We start from the raw sequence: 17655 nt of genomic DNA, 5'->3' as shown, positions 1-17655 counted from the left end.
CCATATTTCTTTTATTAGAGATATCAAACTTTAATGAACACTCAAAGTAGTTTAGCAGTCAACCAATAAGATGAAAATTTAACTAAACATCAAAATCAATGCAGAAAAATATCAGTTAATAGTATGACAAACAACAAATAAAACAAAGGAAATATTAAGCAGTTGAAAATAACATTCCATTAAACACCAACTAATTAAAGATAAAAATGTGCTGACTCTTTAAAAAAAACATGTGAATATATAAGCACAGAAGGACGCCAATGAATCTCCACAGGGAAGATAGTCTACAATATATTTGACAATTTCTCATTTTCTTGTCTGGAGAAAAGTTTCATTGGGTAGTGTTTTCCAAATTCACTGGAGGTTCTCTTTGTGTTCTAATATATGTTCGAAGATGTATGTCTATCTCACATCCTATTCCAAAGAGTTATTTGGTTTCTTTTTGACCTCTAGTTGTTGTTACTCATCTTCAGGCAGAAAAGCTTGAACTAATTTGCAGTTCTCTTCTTAAAAAGAGCCATGTCATGAAAGAAACTCATATTTTTCCAGAATGGGTCACTTTTCACCAAATGTTGTCTGAAATGTTATCTAGCAGAAGTAAACCAAAGCAAAAATATCTCCAATTAAGGAATAAACACTAAGGTTATGATGACAAATGAAAGTTCTAGTTTCTTATGGAAAGTTCTAACTTCCTATTTAGAAAATTCCACTCTCAACAGGCTATGAGCCTTGCTACCAAAATAAGGTGGGTTATTTTTTCTTGCTAAAGAAGAGAGAAGCAATTCAAGGGATAGGAATCCTTTCCAAAGACATATGTTAACATCATATTATGGATTTACATAATTGTAAATTAACTTATGTTCATATAAAGGTGACATGTAATGATGTCTAATGTTTTTTTTTCTTTTTAGGAGGGGGGTAGAGTTGTAATTATATCTCTGGGACCATTGTACAAATGGAGCTAACAGTGTGGCCATTGCCCAGTAGGCCCCATTCTGCAGTGGTTATCACAGTTCTATGAGACCCATTGTGTACCAAAATGCTATGAAATTCATTGGACATTGTGGAAGATAACAACAACAATAAAACTTTATTTATATTCCGCCCTATCTCCCCGAGGGGACTCAGGGCGGATTCTAACATACAACGGCAAACATTCTATGCCTCCGTAAAACAAACAAATACTGACATAAAATCCCAGAGAAACTCCGCATATGAAATTGCATTAAAACTTAATGCCATGATATGTATTGTTGCAATTTACTAGAAGAGTTGTATGCTGTTTCTGAGGCATAGATGTGACATAATAAAGTTATGCCTCATAGCCTCTGATGTAGGATCTCAACTATAGATAGACTGACCAATAGAATGTGCTTACATCAGTGGTTCTCAACCTATGGGTCTCCAGATGGTAAACTGGTTTGGATTTCTGGGAGTTGTAGGCCGAAACACCTGGGGACCCACAGGTTAAGAACCACTGACTTACATGGTATCCTTTGAAGGCACAGTGAGACAAAAATATCCCAATGGTTTCCCATTACTTGGCCAATGCAAGAAATCCCTGAAAGACTCAGTGGCTATTCTATCGTATACTTGTCAGTTATTTAAATTAATTAGCTTAACCAATACAATTTAGCAATACAAAATTGTATTCATTTGGACTGATTAATCTCTACCCTATTCTTACCTATATATCAATTTGGCAGTGTGCCACATTGCATCACAGAACTAGAAGAATCTGAAACTATTATATATCTGCGGTGTGGGAAAGTTTTGGCCCAGGAATGGTAAGACTATTCACTGTTATGCATTTCCTGCATTTCTCAAAACTCAGGAGGATATTTTGAACTTTATCATGTAAGACAATGGTTCTCAACCTGTGGGTCCTCAGGTATTTTGGCCTACAATTCCCAAAAATCCCAGCCAGTTTACCAGCTGTTAGGATTTCTGGGTGTTGAAGGCCAAAATATCTGGGAACCCACAGGTTGAGAACCACTGCTGTAAGGTAAGGTGGCAATGTTATTATTTTACTTGCAAAAATTAAATTTGTATACTTCTCATGCCTTGAGAATTTGAACCAGGACCATATTGGTAGTGAAAGTGAATGCTTCAGAATAAATATTTCAGAACAGATGCCAGGTGTGGTGAATGGCATACCCTCCAGTGTGTCCCAGATGAAGCATCAGAATGTAGTCAAGATGGAAAAATTATTAATGAGTAGGAGCACACCAAGCTAGACTATACCCATTTGCTTTGACCTAAGCCTACTGCAGAGAACAAAATTTACCCCCTCCTCTTCTCCTCTGCATCAACTGATGTAAACCAAAAGAGTGGGCAGTACATAAAGAAACTGGTGTATTTAAAACGCTTCTAAAAAGTGGAACAACTGAACATTAATTGAACTGCCTCTGTGAAATCCAGACAGTTGGAGGATATGTTGGAGGGACCATATTAGTGTTGTGCATTTGTATGGAATTGCTGTTCATTTTGTGTAGTTTCATTTGTGTTGTTTCATTTTCGTATTTGTGTCCCACTAACGAAAATTGGCCCCCTATATGACACAAATTTTCATCTTGCTAACAAAAACACGAATATTTTCGTGCTATTGGTAGCAATGGGAGGGCTTCAGGGGCTCACCCCTTGCTCAGATTTAGGGCTAGAGGGGTGAAAATCACCACACATTGAGGGCATATTGACCCCTTTTAGCCCACCAACTTTTGAAACGTTTGCATCTTTCCCCAATTTCTAGCGATTTGTTTCCTTTTTAGAAATAAAATCCCCTAAAGCATTCCCAATCCCTTCTCCTCCCAGCTGGCCCAGCCCTCTTAACTTCTGCAGAAGCAGAAGGAAGGCCAGGGGAGCTGACAACCAGCCAAATGGGGAAGACGCTCCACACAAGCAACAACCTACACAGCCCTGTGCCTGCCTAGCCCCTAGCCACACTCCCTCCCTTAAAGAAGGAAAGGGGTTGGGGGCAGAAGGAGGGGCCAGCCACTGCCAGCCAGACAGGCAGAACTGTTTGTTCCCCAATCCCCAGCAAGGTGAAGCAGAGAGCATTGCACTTGGGGGGGGGGGGGGTCGATTACAATGAAACCCCAAAAAAGTATTTGCTTTCAAAAATGTTAAATAAAATGATCGTTAACAATTCTTGCCTAAATGGCATGATGGGAAGTGCTCTGAATGTTGAAGTTTTGCTTGGTAGTCGATGTACAACAGTTATATTTCAGTTTGGCTTTTCTTCACAAGGTGACCCCCTGCTTTAGTATCAAGTGGTATTTTCCCATTCCTATCTAACTGTGCGTTAACATAACAGCAAGGTTCATTACACTGTCACCCCTGACACTTTGGGGTATGTTTCCAGTGTAATGTGTGGGAAGAGTGTCAGGCAACCCAGAGATTAGTCCTGACATAAAAAGTGTTTTTTGATTGCAGTGGTAGCAATTTTCCTTTTATTTATGACTCACTTTAAAAAAATGAGCTGCTGTTCATTAAAAGCCTTGTGAAAAACTATTTGACTTTCCACAGACTTCTACCTCGTATTGACAATGTGCAAATATTAGGTTACAGGCTGTCAGCTTTTCCGTGTTTCATGTGGAATTGTATATTTTATACTAAGTTCTCATAACGGAGTCAATCTTCAACATTATAGTTTTCATTCTGTGTGGACAAGATGAGAAAAATCACAATGGGGGTCTGGAGTTAAACTGTTTGCTTGAATAAAGATAGGCACCAATAGTATTGGGCGAGTCACCATCTTCTGGGAGCTCAGTTAATGACTCTGGAACAAAATGTTATCCATGATAATCTGCATCACATTTTTATTTGCAGAATTCCTTCCTAAACCTTTTCTGCCTCCAAGGCTCCTGAGAGCGAGTCTGTTTTAGTATCTCAATGAAACACTGAGCCAAAGGCAGATTTATCAAGGCCCCAATTGAGTTGCTGGCTGATCTGCACAGGTCATTGGGCTGTTGTGAAGATGAATGAGAAACTTAGACATGAGTTGCACGGCCCCATTGGCATGCCATTAGGAAATGCGCCATTCACATTGCATTCCAGTGGGACATGCTTAAGGGGACATGTGGCTGTTGTTGGCATTTGTTGAGCTCCACGCACAAGAGGCTATTAGCATGCCAATGCAACTGTCCAATTATGTCTGGCACTGGCTGTAATGGCGTACTCTGAACACTGCTCTCAGATGGCACACATACAACATCCTTCGTGTGTGCTGTAAGAGCTGGAATTGGCACTGCTGGGCATTTCCCTGCAGCAGTCTCATGCTTCCAGGGTGTTGTTTGTAGCCACTGTGAACATAATAAATATTACATGATAGGATCAGAATGAGAAATGCAAAGAGAACATTGTGAATTCCCTTTTCATGATTTCATCCTGGAAATCTTACCAAGAAGCACTTGAAAATATTATCTAGCCATTTTCTTTTTTTTTATTCAGCTTCCAGATCAAATCCTGTGAAATTTGTCCTTCACAGACAAAACCAAAACACCATCTTGGGAAGGCCACATACATTGCACTTTTATATTTCCTCTTTGTTGCCCATTATGAAAACTTTACAAATACTTGTGAGTGATTGATACACACACACACATATTTATTTACATATAGATGTTCACAAACGGAAAAACCTGCAAGGTGTACAAGTTTGAATGGTCCTGATCAAACAGACAGAATGTACTTAATTTGGATTGGATCATGCCATTAAGTAATGCTATTCACACACATTAATATTTTTAGCAAAAGATGAACCTGGCTGCATCACAATCCTTGACACCAGATCACCATTGTCCTATATCATTCATCCCACTGTTATTTGTGCGAATATTGCAATTTGTTTATTGGAAGAGACTCCAAATCTACTTCAATCTGCTGTTGGATTGTGACCAGAGGATGAATGCAAATAATGCAAATTTATTATTCATCCTCTAGTCACAATCCAACAGCAGATGAAAGATCCTTAAACCCATTGATTAAAATGACCTGTTTGCTTCATGTGTATAATTATTACAACTCTGAAATTGGACCCACTTTAAAGACGGAACTCTGTGTGGATGGCTATATAGAAGAAAGAGAGACAGGCAGACAGAGAAGAAAGTAGGAGCTTCATTCTATGTAGTGACTCAAGCATGTTCATTGCTCTCTTGAGATTTTATCCTTTTGTAAGAATTGGGACATTAGGCAAAGTTGAAGTTGTTAGAGGCAGATTCTCAACTGACTTGATAATGTGTGAAGATTTGTATCAGGGCAGATGGTCTCATGAGGGCCCGTATCCTACTTCTGGTCTGCATTGCACATTACTAGCACTCATTATTAACAACACTAACCTAAAAAGAGTTGCCCTAAACATCGAGAACAATTGGTTTGGTTCGTTATCTCTGAGGATGGAAAATACGACTACCACAGATTTCATTGATTGTCTTGGATAATTTCTTATTAGTGAATGCAAACAAGTTGAAATCTTACATTGCTTCAACATAACCTAAATATCCACCAGCAGTATTACATTACGCAAGCCCTACAGGGAATTTCATTGTAGGACAACACATGTGGATCAATGGTCAGTGTAACAGGCTGAGGACCTATAGTGCGATACAACTACATAATGCAAAGAAGCAATGTGTGCTCACATGCTATGTGCTACTACATACACAATGATTCCACAACTGCAATTTCACTGGTCTTATAGTCAGCTAGATATGTCTGTTTTAGTGTTTTTCCCTCCTCGCAATCGCAGACATAACACAATATATGCCCGCATAACAAGGTTAAATCTTTAAAAAATGGCCTGTCTTATTCTCAAAGTAAAAAGTTTTTCAATATGGTTTTTAAAAAAGATCCCAAAATTACTCGGGATACCAAGGACATTATTGCACAAGGGTCCTAAAGATAGAGCTGGGACTGTCACCTATGGTGAAGGTTCTTTGTGTTTGACACCATGTGCAACTCGTCAGTTTGCTACCTTGCTGCAACAAACTCATCCACAGCTACAATGGTATGTGCACAGAAGTGAAAGCAGATAGTGGGATTGCCCTCCCTTTCCCAGTAACATAAAAGATTTTAAAAAATTGGAAAAGAAATCTACTAAATTTCAGGAAAACTACAAAGTTGTTACTTCTTTAAAAAAAATCAAAAACATCAGGAGAAGCAGAACATCAATAGGGCAGAATTACTTCCCTAACAGAAGGTATATCCATGAGACCAGAGATTGGCGAGGTGTTGCTGCCACATGACTGGAAGATGCATGCTGCTGAAGGTGATCATCCTAATAAGTTTTTAGAAATCTGTTAATTGTGTGAATGCTGCAGAATGGTGTGTGCCCAAGCATTTTTCATTTATAAATACACAACTAAAGCACTCCTGAAAGAAGCCAATCTAATTTCCTATTCAAAATCTCCAAACAAGGTAAGTCTACAGTCCTCCGAAGAAAGTTGTTCCACTGCTGAGCAACACTTTCTAATGTTTAGGTGACATTTCTTTTCTTGCAATTTGAATCCATTGGTTTATATTATAGCCTTTGGAACAGCAAAAAGCAAGCTAACTCCATCATCTATGACAGTGGTTCTCAACCTGGGGCCCCAGATGTTTTTGGCCTTCAATTCCCAGAAATCCTAACAGCTGGTAAACTGGCTAAGATTTCTGGGAGTTGTAGCCCAAAAAACATCTGGGGACCCCAGATTGAGAACCACTGATCTATGAACTCCCAGGCTGTGGCGTAGCTGGCTAGTAACCAGCTGCAATAAATCACTACTGACCGAGAAGTCATTAGTCCAAAGCCTGGGTTGGGTTAAGCCCCTGACCATTAAATAGCCCGGCTTGCTGTGTTACCTACGCAGCTCAAAAGACAGTTGCATCTGTCAAGTAGGAAATTTAGGTATGCTTTATGCGGGAGGCTAATTTAACTAATTTACAACATCATAAAGCTGCCAGCAACATGCTGGAAAAGGAATGAGGAAGTACAGTCACTAGTGGATGGTGAAGCAACAGCTCCCCCTGTGGCCGGAATCGTGAAGCTGGAATGTTAAATGCCTCTGTGTATGTCTATACTGTATGTTGTTTGTCTGATGGCATTGAATGTTTGCCATATATATGTTCATTAAGTCCCCTTCGGGGTGAGAAGGGTGGAATATAAATACTGTAAATAAATAAATAAACTACCTTCAAAATATTTAAATATGGCTATCTGAAATACTATAAGCCGTAAGTCTTGCTTCTGTCGTGCTGATGTTATGGAGTCACACACAAAGGGGAAAAAAAGGCACACTGAGGGGTCATATCGCCAACCACAATAGTTTTCTTATAACTTGTACATGAAAAGTGGAGTCTACCAGCAGGGAAAGTCTCCCCATCCCATATGTGCTGAGCCCTAAATCTGATTTTTAGTAGTTATTGTTAGCTTATTATACCTTCTGGTTGGATGTGCATACAGAGATGCAACAGGTAGACTCCCCAGAGGGTAATTGTGTAGTATTTCTTCATAAAGTGTGGTTGAATTATACAGTTATATCTGATGGGAAGAGAAACTCAGCAGCATTTGCTAAGACAGCAGTTGGAAAAAGGCAAGGAAAGCACAACAAATCATACTGAGACAGAGCAGAGAGTCATATTTGGAGATGGAATTTTGAGGCACTTGGATGCTTTTCATTATTTTAATTTATTGCTCACAGCACATGCTGAAACTTGTAGAAAAGATAATAGAAAGCACCACCTCAGATCATGATTTTCCTCATATTCCTCTGCCATTGCCTTTAATCTAACATCAGTGCATGGTCATCTCTGTTACTCAAGCAAGACTTGGAACTCAGAAGGTGCCACTTTTGACCTTGATTAAAGTTATGTGTTGTCCTTTTTAAAACAATTTTTGATGAGGCTTTTATCTTATTATCCTGCCTGATTCACTGAATTTTACAGGACTTTTACTTGGAAGAAGCAATACAATGACAAGAGGAAATTATAAGCAGAGGCCAAGTTTTTCTTCTTTTTTACTAACCAAGAAAAATATATTGAGGAGTCATATATGAAATACTATATGACCCCCATATCCACAGGGAATACATTTCAAGATGCTTGTCCCCTCAGCTACAAGATACCTGATCCCACGGATGATGGTGAACCCTGTTTTGATTATATTTGAGTTGGAAGCATAACAGAAAAATGCACTGGAAGGCCTAGAGAGGACACAAACACTTGCAGGCAGGCCTGTAGCAAGGGGGGGGGGGTTTAGGGGTTCAACCCCCCCCCCCCCGAAATTTTTCAAGTTATAAAAAAATCTCGTTTACTCATGAATTTTAACTGGTTAACCAAATCCCCATGCTAAGTCTATGAGATGCAAAACATTAAGAGTCCCTCCAGGCACTATCTCAAGCAGATATTGACAGGTTTGTAGCGGGGAGGGGTATGTGCTAGGGGTTCAAACCCCCCCCCCCCCGAAATTTTCAAAACCCCTCCCGAAATTTTTTTCTGGCTACGGCCTTGCTTGCAGGAAACATGTTTTTTCTGAAACATACAAAAATGAGAGTCTGGTTATCAAATTTGTGGATAAATTGTATATGTTATAATATATTTTATAATATATATATGTTATAATTGTAAAATGTCTTCAAATTTTAATGTGATGAATTTCTATGCCGGGAAAATGCCAAAATAAGAAAGCAAAAAGCAAAACAGAGGGTGGGAAGAGACAGCATTTCTGTTCTTGATTTAACAGCTTTCTCCTAACTGCCCAGCTTCATCAGTCTGATGGGAGTTGAGTAATTGCTTTAATGTGCTACATTTTTGGCAAAACCCAGTGTTTGTCACTGCAGTATTGGCTCGTTGCCACTGTTGTATGTCTTGCTGTGTAAGGCACATTCCAGCAATTAAACTGACATCCAGGGTGTCAACTAAGTCTGTTACTGGTAGATCTTGCAAATCTATTTTTATTATTTCAAAAATAAATACACTTCTCCCTCATCCTACACAAATTGAAACAACAAAGTATTCATAGGCTAGCTAAACAAGTGGAGGCTTTTGAGATGATAGAATATGTACCATTCAAAAAGGACAACAGTGTATGTTGGGTCTATTTTAAACCCAGTATGGGTCAATGAACACACCTGATTCAAAATCTTGCTCAGCGCGGAAAACAACCTGATGGTGGTGTGATTTCTTGCACAGTTTGAATAGTCAGTATATGGCTGTGAATAAGAACGTCTTCACACTTACCTCCTTGTTGCTGCATTTTGCCAGAAATTGCCAGTGAAACGGCAGGCATGTGGGGTGCCTCTTGGTACCTCACGCACCCTCCCTCCTGCCCCCATCACATTGGGAGAATGGGACAAGGCGCATTGGTGCCCTGTCCCTGTCCCCATCAGATGGAGAAAAGGGTGACAACACACATTGTCCTTTCTGCCATCAGATAGGTAAAGGGAAAGGAAAATGTGGGGCTACCTGAAACACACTTTCCTTCTCATTGTGGCTAAGGAAGCGTCTTGCGATGCTTCCTTGGCACTTGGAGGGTCAATGTGGCAGGGCATGCCAAGTGTCATGTGATGCCGCTTGGCAGGCCCCATCCTCAAAGTGCTGGAAAGGGGCAATTTGCCTCAATGTGATGAAGTGGCAGGTCCATCAACAGTTATCTCATCCAGCAAAGATAATGTGGAGATAACAGCCAGAACTATCTATGGAAGTTATGAATGCATAATATAGCGTCACATACTAGTGTTTGTTACTTATTGTTGATCTCTACATAATCCTTAATTTAGGGGCAATAAAAAGACAGTGGAAGTCCTGCAATCCTCATTTATTGGGCCGATGTTTTTGGCAAACAGCTAGTGGATATTCCCACATCATTTTGCAAGAACTCTCTGTCATGAGGTGAAATTGTAGTAAGGTCGTGCTTCTGCTTATTCCAATGGAGGTTACTCATAGAAATGGGCAGTAACCGCAATCCGCTCCTTCCTAAGCAACAGAGTAACAGGACCCTGATAGCGCAGTGGGTTAAACCACTGAGTTGCTGAATTTGCTGACCAAACGGTCGGCAGTTTGAATCCAAGGGAGCGAGGTGAGCTCCTGCTGTTACCCCAGCTTCTGCCAACCTAGCAGTTAAAAAACATGCAAATGTGAGATCAATAGGTACCACTTCAGCAGGAAGTTAACAGAGCTCCATGCAGTCATGCTGGCCACATGACCTTGTAGGTGTCTATGGACAACGCTGGCTCTTTGACTTAGAAACGGAAATGAGCACCAACCCCCAGAGGCGGACACAACTAGACTTAATGTCAGGGGAAAACCTTTACCTTTTAACAGGCTCCTGTTGATGACAGCAGCTGCTGTCCAGTAAGTGGGATCAGGCGAGTGGGGCCAGGCTGCATTGCATAGCACTATTATTACAATACTTACTTATCTCTCATATAGTATTCCAGCCACCAATTGTATGAATGAATACTGTCATTTGGGATATGTATATGTGTGTGTGTGTGTGTGTGTCTGTTATTTCTAATGTTTGCAAGATATGTAACATGGCTGTACCAAACACAACAAATAAGCATCAGGCGAATCTGTAGAACAGGCAAGAATCATCACTGGAGCATAACACCCTCCAATATTTTGTAGATAAAAACTGTGACACATGTAGTCAAGCAACATCATAGTTTAGTCAAGTCGATAAGAGTTATTAATGTGAAAGGACACTAAGCTAGGAAAAGCTATAGCAGTTTGCTTTCACCTGAGCATATTGGGAAGGGCAAGATTCTGCCTCCGACTCTTGTCTCTGACCCTGAAAGTGGGAAGATGAGAGAGAAACTAAAACATTTAAAAAGCATCTAATACATAGAAAACAGAGGATTAATTGGGAGTTGGAGTATCATCCAAAGCGCGACTGCTGCCTAGATAAAGTACATCATATGAGACTATTTTCTTCTTTCCCTTCTCCTGTTGCTCTTCCTTCCTTCCTTCCCTCCTTCCTTCCTTCCTTCCCTCCTTCCTTCCCTCCTTCCCTCCCTCCCTCCCTCCCTCCCTCCCTCCCTCCTTCCTTCCTTCCTTCCTTCCTTCCTTCCTTCCTTCCTTCCTTCCTTCCTTCCTTCCTTCCTTCCTTCCTTCTCACCTCAGACCCTCTCTTGCAGCTGCCTTCCCTTCATTTCTGCCCAGTATACTAGTCTCCTCTCTTGCCCTGCTTCTTTAACTGGCACTGTTGAATCCAATCCAGAATGGGTCCAGATCAAAACACATCCAGATAAAATGAGTTCTAAAGTAGGTTGGGCTGTCTGGAAGGGCTCCAACACTTTTCAATGGAATCAAGAATCATAGACGTTATTCAGCCGTGGGTGTGCTTTTCTCTAATCTAATGATAAGGGCCCTTTCACACAACTGTATAAAATTCACATTGAACTGGATTATATGGCAGTGTGGACTCAGATATTCCAGTTCAAAGCAGATATTATGAATGATCTGCATTGATATTCTGGGTTTTATGGCTGTGCGGTAGGGCCTGTAGTATGAATATTTAGAAATTAGAAAGACACTGAAAAGATTGAAGGGTATGTGTTTATTTGTTGTTAGCTTGGGTAAGTGAGGACTTTTTCTTATTTGTTTTTTTTACCCACTTGAGCATGTACATTTTTGACAGATAGCTTAGGAGTTTATTTTCTAATTTCCTTAGGCTTAACATTTTGGAGCTATGTGTATTCATGCCTTTCTGAGATAGGACAGGTCCTTTCTCATTCTTCTTAGCCTTACACATATTTATGTATTTTGGTTCTGGCTAAGAAGGAGATTTTCTTTCTGGGAATGCAAGGGAAAAATGCCTCTGTGCTGGAAGCCATTTGAAAAACCTCAGCTGGGATTCTGCATTGGAGGCTACAATGTATGACTGTACAATGATGGTGCTACATCACTGGAAACATAACCATTGTGATGGTGAACAATGGGCCACTGTGAAAGATGTTTTGTCGGCTAACAGGGGCACCCATTGTGCAATGTGCCCCAATGCAGTGAAAAACATTGTTTATCACATCAAATTGTGCATCAGATCACATTGTATATTGGAACATTGTATTGGGACCACTGTGCAAGAATCACACCTTTAGTGCAGTTTGTTCAATGGTCCCAGAGGCATAACTACGACCCCCTCTACACTACCATATAAAATCCAGATCATCTGCTTTGAATTAGATTATATAGCAGTGTCGATTTATAATAATCCAGTTCAAAGCAGATAATGCGAATGATCTGCTTTGATAATCTGTATTATATGGCAGTGTAGAAGTGGCCTATGTCTCTGCTCCCCTTTTGAAATCTCACGCATTGATCAGCATTCATGATGGAAATGTCTAACTATTAAATGTAACTGATTTGAGATTAGGAAGGGCATTTGAATTATGATCATTCTATGCTGTGTATCCCCACCTGCACATTCACCTGAGATGCTTGTTCATTCAGACATTTAGTCACTAAATAAAATAATTTGAAAGTCTTGGATTAGTGCATCAGTCAAACTGCATGAATTGGCAAGGTTGAGTGATCAGTTTTTTGTTGTGTGCCTTCAAGTTGTTTCCAATTTATAACAACTTTAAGGTGAAACTATCACAGGAGTTTCATGTCAAGATATGTTTGGGGGTGTGGACTGTCTTTGGTGTCCTCCAAGCCTGAAATACTATGACTTGGCTAATGGATTTCCATGGCTGAATTGAATTCAACCCCTCATTTTCAGAGTTGTAGTCCAGCATCTCAACCACTATGGAAAACTGGCTCATTACAGTGACAACTTCAAACATCAGGAGGGAAAATGAAATTTTAAAGCTTCCTAACATGAAAGCTCTCCCAATTGCTAGTAATTTTGCAGTTAATTGCCTCTTTAGGGTATATCATGCCCAAGGTTTCATTCAAATGTATGCAAAAACAGACAAGTTGTAGATGTTTAGGTTCATAATAGAAGAAAATGGTAGGAACTGTGATCTGAATTCCAAGATCTGTATCATAAGGAGGAGAAATCATAGAATCATACAGTTGGAAGAGACCACAAGATACATCCAGTTCAGCCCCATTCTGCCATGCTGAAATATACAATCAAAGCACTCCTGACGGATGGACATCCAACCTCAGTTCAAAACTTTCCAGAGAAGGAGACTCCACCACACTGTGAAGCAACAATGTATTCCACCATCAAATTGTTCTGAGTGTCACTTAATATTTGATGGAATCCCTATTTACACAGTTTGAATCCATTACTCCACGTCCTAATCTCTAGAGCAGCAGAAAGCAAATCTGCTCCATCTTTAATATGACACTCATTCAAACATTTAAACATGGTATGTCACCTCTTCTCCATGCAGACCCAATATCAGCCAGCCATTCAGCCATATATGAAGAGCCAAATAAATTTATTAAGCTCCCTAATTTGTATTCCTGAATGAGACTATGAAACTGGTGAGCTGAGTGGCTGAGTTCCTGGAAGGCCAAAGTGCATACCTGAACAAGCTATGGTTATATAACTGGCCCTCCGTATCCAAGGATTCAACTATCCACTGCTTAATATATTTATTATTTATTTACTATATTTATACCCCACCTTTCTCACCCCAAAGGGGACTCAGAGCGGTTTACAGTAGGCAACAATTCAATGCCGCATAAAAAATACGTAAAAATGAAGTAAACATACATTAAAACCAACAAGTTAAGAACATCTAAACTAAATATTAAACCAATTATTAAAACCACGTATTCCAAAATCATAGTCTGAAGCCGTTCCAATTGTTATTGCACTATTCCATATTCACTTATTGCACTGAAAAATTATTGTCTGGTCCCAAATCCACATTTTTAATTTCTTTTTGAGGTTCAGCAGGGAGGGGGCTAATCTAAATATTCCAAAAAGTCCCCAAAACAAATCCTAGTTTTGCTATTTTATATAATTAACACCATTTTAATACACCAATATATATTTAATGGAACTGGAATATCCGCAGAGTTTGGAAACCAGGAGGTGTGATCAAGTGATCTAGAACTGTTTTTAAGAAGGGATCAGGGTCAACATTGGAAGGGAGGTACTTGCAGGAGGAAGAGTATAAACTACTATTCTTGTGCATTTGTATGGAATCACTGCCCGTTTCTATTTGTACCATTTGTATGGCCCCATTTCCATCTGCCACTTACGGAAATGGGCGCCTATACAAATGGGCTTTTCTGTCCAAGATCGAAAAAGACCCAAAGATTTTTTGGGCTTTGGGTGGCAAAGTGGCAGGGCCTGCCAGCCAGGGCCTACAGCCAAGCGGGCCTGCTCGATGGCTCATAGGCCCGGCTTGCAGGGCCTACAGTTGATTACCGAGCATTCGATGCTCGTAGGCCCTGTGAGCTGGGCCTACAAGCGTCGAGCACCCGGCACTTGGCTATAGGCCCTGCCAGCCAGGGCCAACAGCTAAGCGCCGAAAATCAGCTGACCAAATGGCTACTGTTCCTCTCTTTCTTTCATTTAACTGCTTCTTTCGTTTCAGAGGGGGTTGGACCATTCCATGCCATTCCATATGGATGGAATGGTACAAAACCACTAAAGAAACAAATAAAACAGGATTCTGGCCCTACTCTAGAAAATACAGTACTTTTCCCATCTGTTACCACTGAAACATCTTTACATGTGATGACTTTTACAAGCTAAACATTTACGTAAAAATATTCCCCATTTACTCAGTATCATATGCTGTTGTTGTATGCCCCCATGACATTTGCAACAGGCGATCCTATCACAAGGTTTTCTGGGGCTGAGAGTGTATGGCACCCAAAGTGCCCCAGTGGATTTCCATGATTGGATGGGGAAATGAATCCTAGGACCTCATCACACTGAGGTCAATAAACTGGGTGGCAATGGAGAGGTTCACCATGCAACGTGGTGAATCTGGAGGGCAGCACGGCAAGCCACTGCACTGCTCCCCCCCTCCCCCCGTTCTTCTCAATGAAAACATGGGGAACCCCTTCCATCCCTTCTGCTGCATCATCACCCTGCTCGTCATTACCTATATTGCCCATCACAAAACTGCCAGGCATTCCTTATAACCATCACCATTAACTGCAGGACATGCATGACAGCACATATCTCTGAGGAAGCTCCACTGTGGGATGGGAATCATGGAATGTGGATTCTTATTAATGTATGATTTTGCCCCATTTCTAAAACCATGCTAAATGGTTTTGAAATGGACTGTTTGTATACACAAAATCAGAAGCATTCCTAAGGCGCCAGTTCTAGTGGTTTCCTCGGGAGTAAGCAGTTTGTGTTTCCCCCTCCTTGCAAAGATCTACTCCTTGTCGCAAATGTACACAACAGAATACAGCTACAGATTAGATTTCCTTGGAAACTGAGGCACAAGAAGTGAGTTTTAATATATCACATTTAAGCCTGAAAGAAGCACTTTTCCCTGCTAAAGGGGTTGTATGTTGTGTGTCAAGATCAAGGCAGCTATGAGATGACTATAATATGTTTTATCTCTGTAGACAGACCAATATTTACATGGGTTCTTTCCATGTACTGCTTCAATTTAGTTTGCTAAAGATTGTGTATGTGCTTCTTTGAATGAGCATCTTGGGGTATGTGTGTGTGTTTTTTGTAACTTTAATGTCTTCCACAAGGGGTTAGTGAAATGGGGATTATAAAAAAGTGCTTCAGGTAGCAAGAAACAAATGTATTCTGAAGCATAAATATTTTGTGACTTATAAAACCTATAGACAGATGCAAGTCTTAACCTACACTTACTGAATATTTTTTGAAGGCACACTTACTGACAGGGTGGCAAAGACCAGACTGATTGTTTTATTGAACTGAAAATCGTTTTCACTTGTCAGCAAATCTTTTCCTTATCCATTTGCATATAAAAAAAAATCTTATAGCAAAAATGTACGTTCATTTTTATCTGGATGAGTTTTGAAATTATCTTGCATTTTAAAACGTTATTTGGTTTTTTTTAATTGTGTAAAACTTGGTAAAATTGACTCTGAAAGTCTGGCAATTAGTTTAAGAATGTCATATTCTGTCAGTCTTGTGTGCTTCATTTTCTTCTTTCCACATGGTTGGAAAGTATGTGGATTCTGCTTCTGTTTAATGATGGCTTGTCATAATGTCCAAAATAAAATTAATCATTCATTTAATCAAGCTAGATTCAGAAACTATGAAGTTGGCTTGTTTGAAACAAAAATGGGATTATGTTCCAATACACAGTATGGGTCCCTATATGTTGACTGCACTTGTGCTAGAAGCATACCATAGACCAGGGGTCCCCAAACTAAGGCCCGGGGGCCGGATGCGGCCCTCCAAGGTCATTTACCTGGCCCCCGCCCTCAGTTTTATAATATAATATTTTTATATCAGTTTTAATAATATAATATATTGTATATACATATAATATTGATAATAATCTTATGTTATACAATATAATACTAATAGTAATACCATATAATAATATTAATTATATGTTATATATTACATATTATATAATAGTATAGTGGTATAGTTCAATATAGTAATATATAATGCTAATATTGTGTTAAGCTAATAATATAATATATTGTATGTACATATAGCTGCTCTGAGTTCCCTTCGGGGTGAGAAGGGTGGGATATAAATGTAGTAAATAAATGCAGTAAATAAATAATTAATTTTAGACTTAGGCTCGGCCAAAGTCTGAAATGACTTGAAGGCACACAACAACAACAATCCTAATTAACTTGACTATCTCATTGGCTAGTAGCAGGCCCACACTTTCCATTGAAATCCTAATAGGTTTATGTCGGTTAAAATTGTTTTCATTTTTAAATATTGTATTGTTCTTTCGTTGTTGTTGTTGTTGTTGCACTACAAAGAAGACATGTGCAGTATTCATAGGAATTTGTTTGTATATATTTTTTTCAAATGATAATTCGGCCCCTCAACAGTCTGAAGGATTGTGAACCGGCCCTTTGCTTAAAAAGTTTGGGGACCCCTGCCATAGACTCACACTGGAAGACCTAGAGGGGTTTGCATACACTTCTGGAGATGGAAGGATATTTCTGGATTGTAGGTAAGTAAAACTGTGGATATCAAAATCATGGATAAGGGAGTCACACTGAAGGGCTTAATGTTAACCAAAATCTATAACATGATAAATCGTAGCTCACCAAAACTTGAAGCAATCACCTGAAATTGCCTAGTCCCAACCAGACTCCAGCTGTTGCTGGTGAGTCAACACACAGGCAAACCCCATTCATAGCTAGGATCTTGCCTAGCTAGAATTACCAATAGAATTCAGGTCAAAACTTTTGCCTACAACTCCCAGAAATCCCAGCCAGTTTACCAGCTGTTAGGATTTCTGAGAGTTGAAGGCCAAAAACATCTGGGGACTCCAGGTTGAGAACCACTTGTCTATGCTTCCCAGACACTTGAGAGAAGAACTAAGGGAGAAGTCCAGGGGGGGCAAGGCTCATTCACTTCTAAATGAGCCAGTGGTAGTTGTTGTTTGTTGTTTTTGTTTGTTTTCAAAGGCAAATCTATAGCATGGTTTTCTGTGTTTGAGAGTGAAATACTCACCCAAGATCACCCTGTGGGTTTTCATGGCTGAGTCATAGTCCAATACTCAAATTGGGAGGGCGCGGGGGGGGGGGGGGAGATCCCATTTGGTGGCAGGGATCAAAAGGGTATAGCATAGG

The sequence above is a fragment of the Anolis carolinensis genome, chromosome 2 (genome assembly GCF_035594765.1).
Source record: "Anolis carolinensis isolate JA03-04 chromosome 2, rAnoCar3.1.pri, whole genome shotgun sequence".
Classification (NCBI taxonomy): Eukaryota; Metazoa; Chordata; class Lepidosauria; order Squamata; family Dactyloidae; genus Anolis; species Anolis carolinensis.
Note: the sequence above shows the minus strand (reverse complement) of the source record.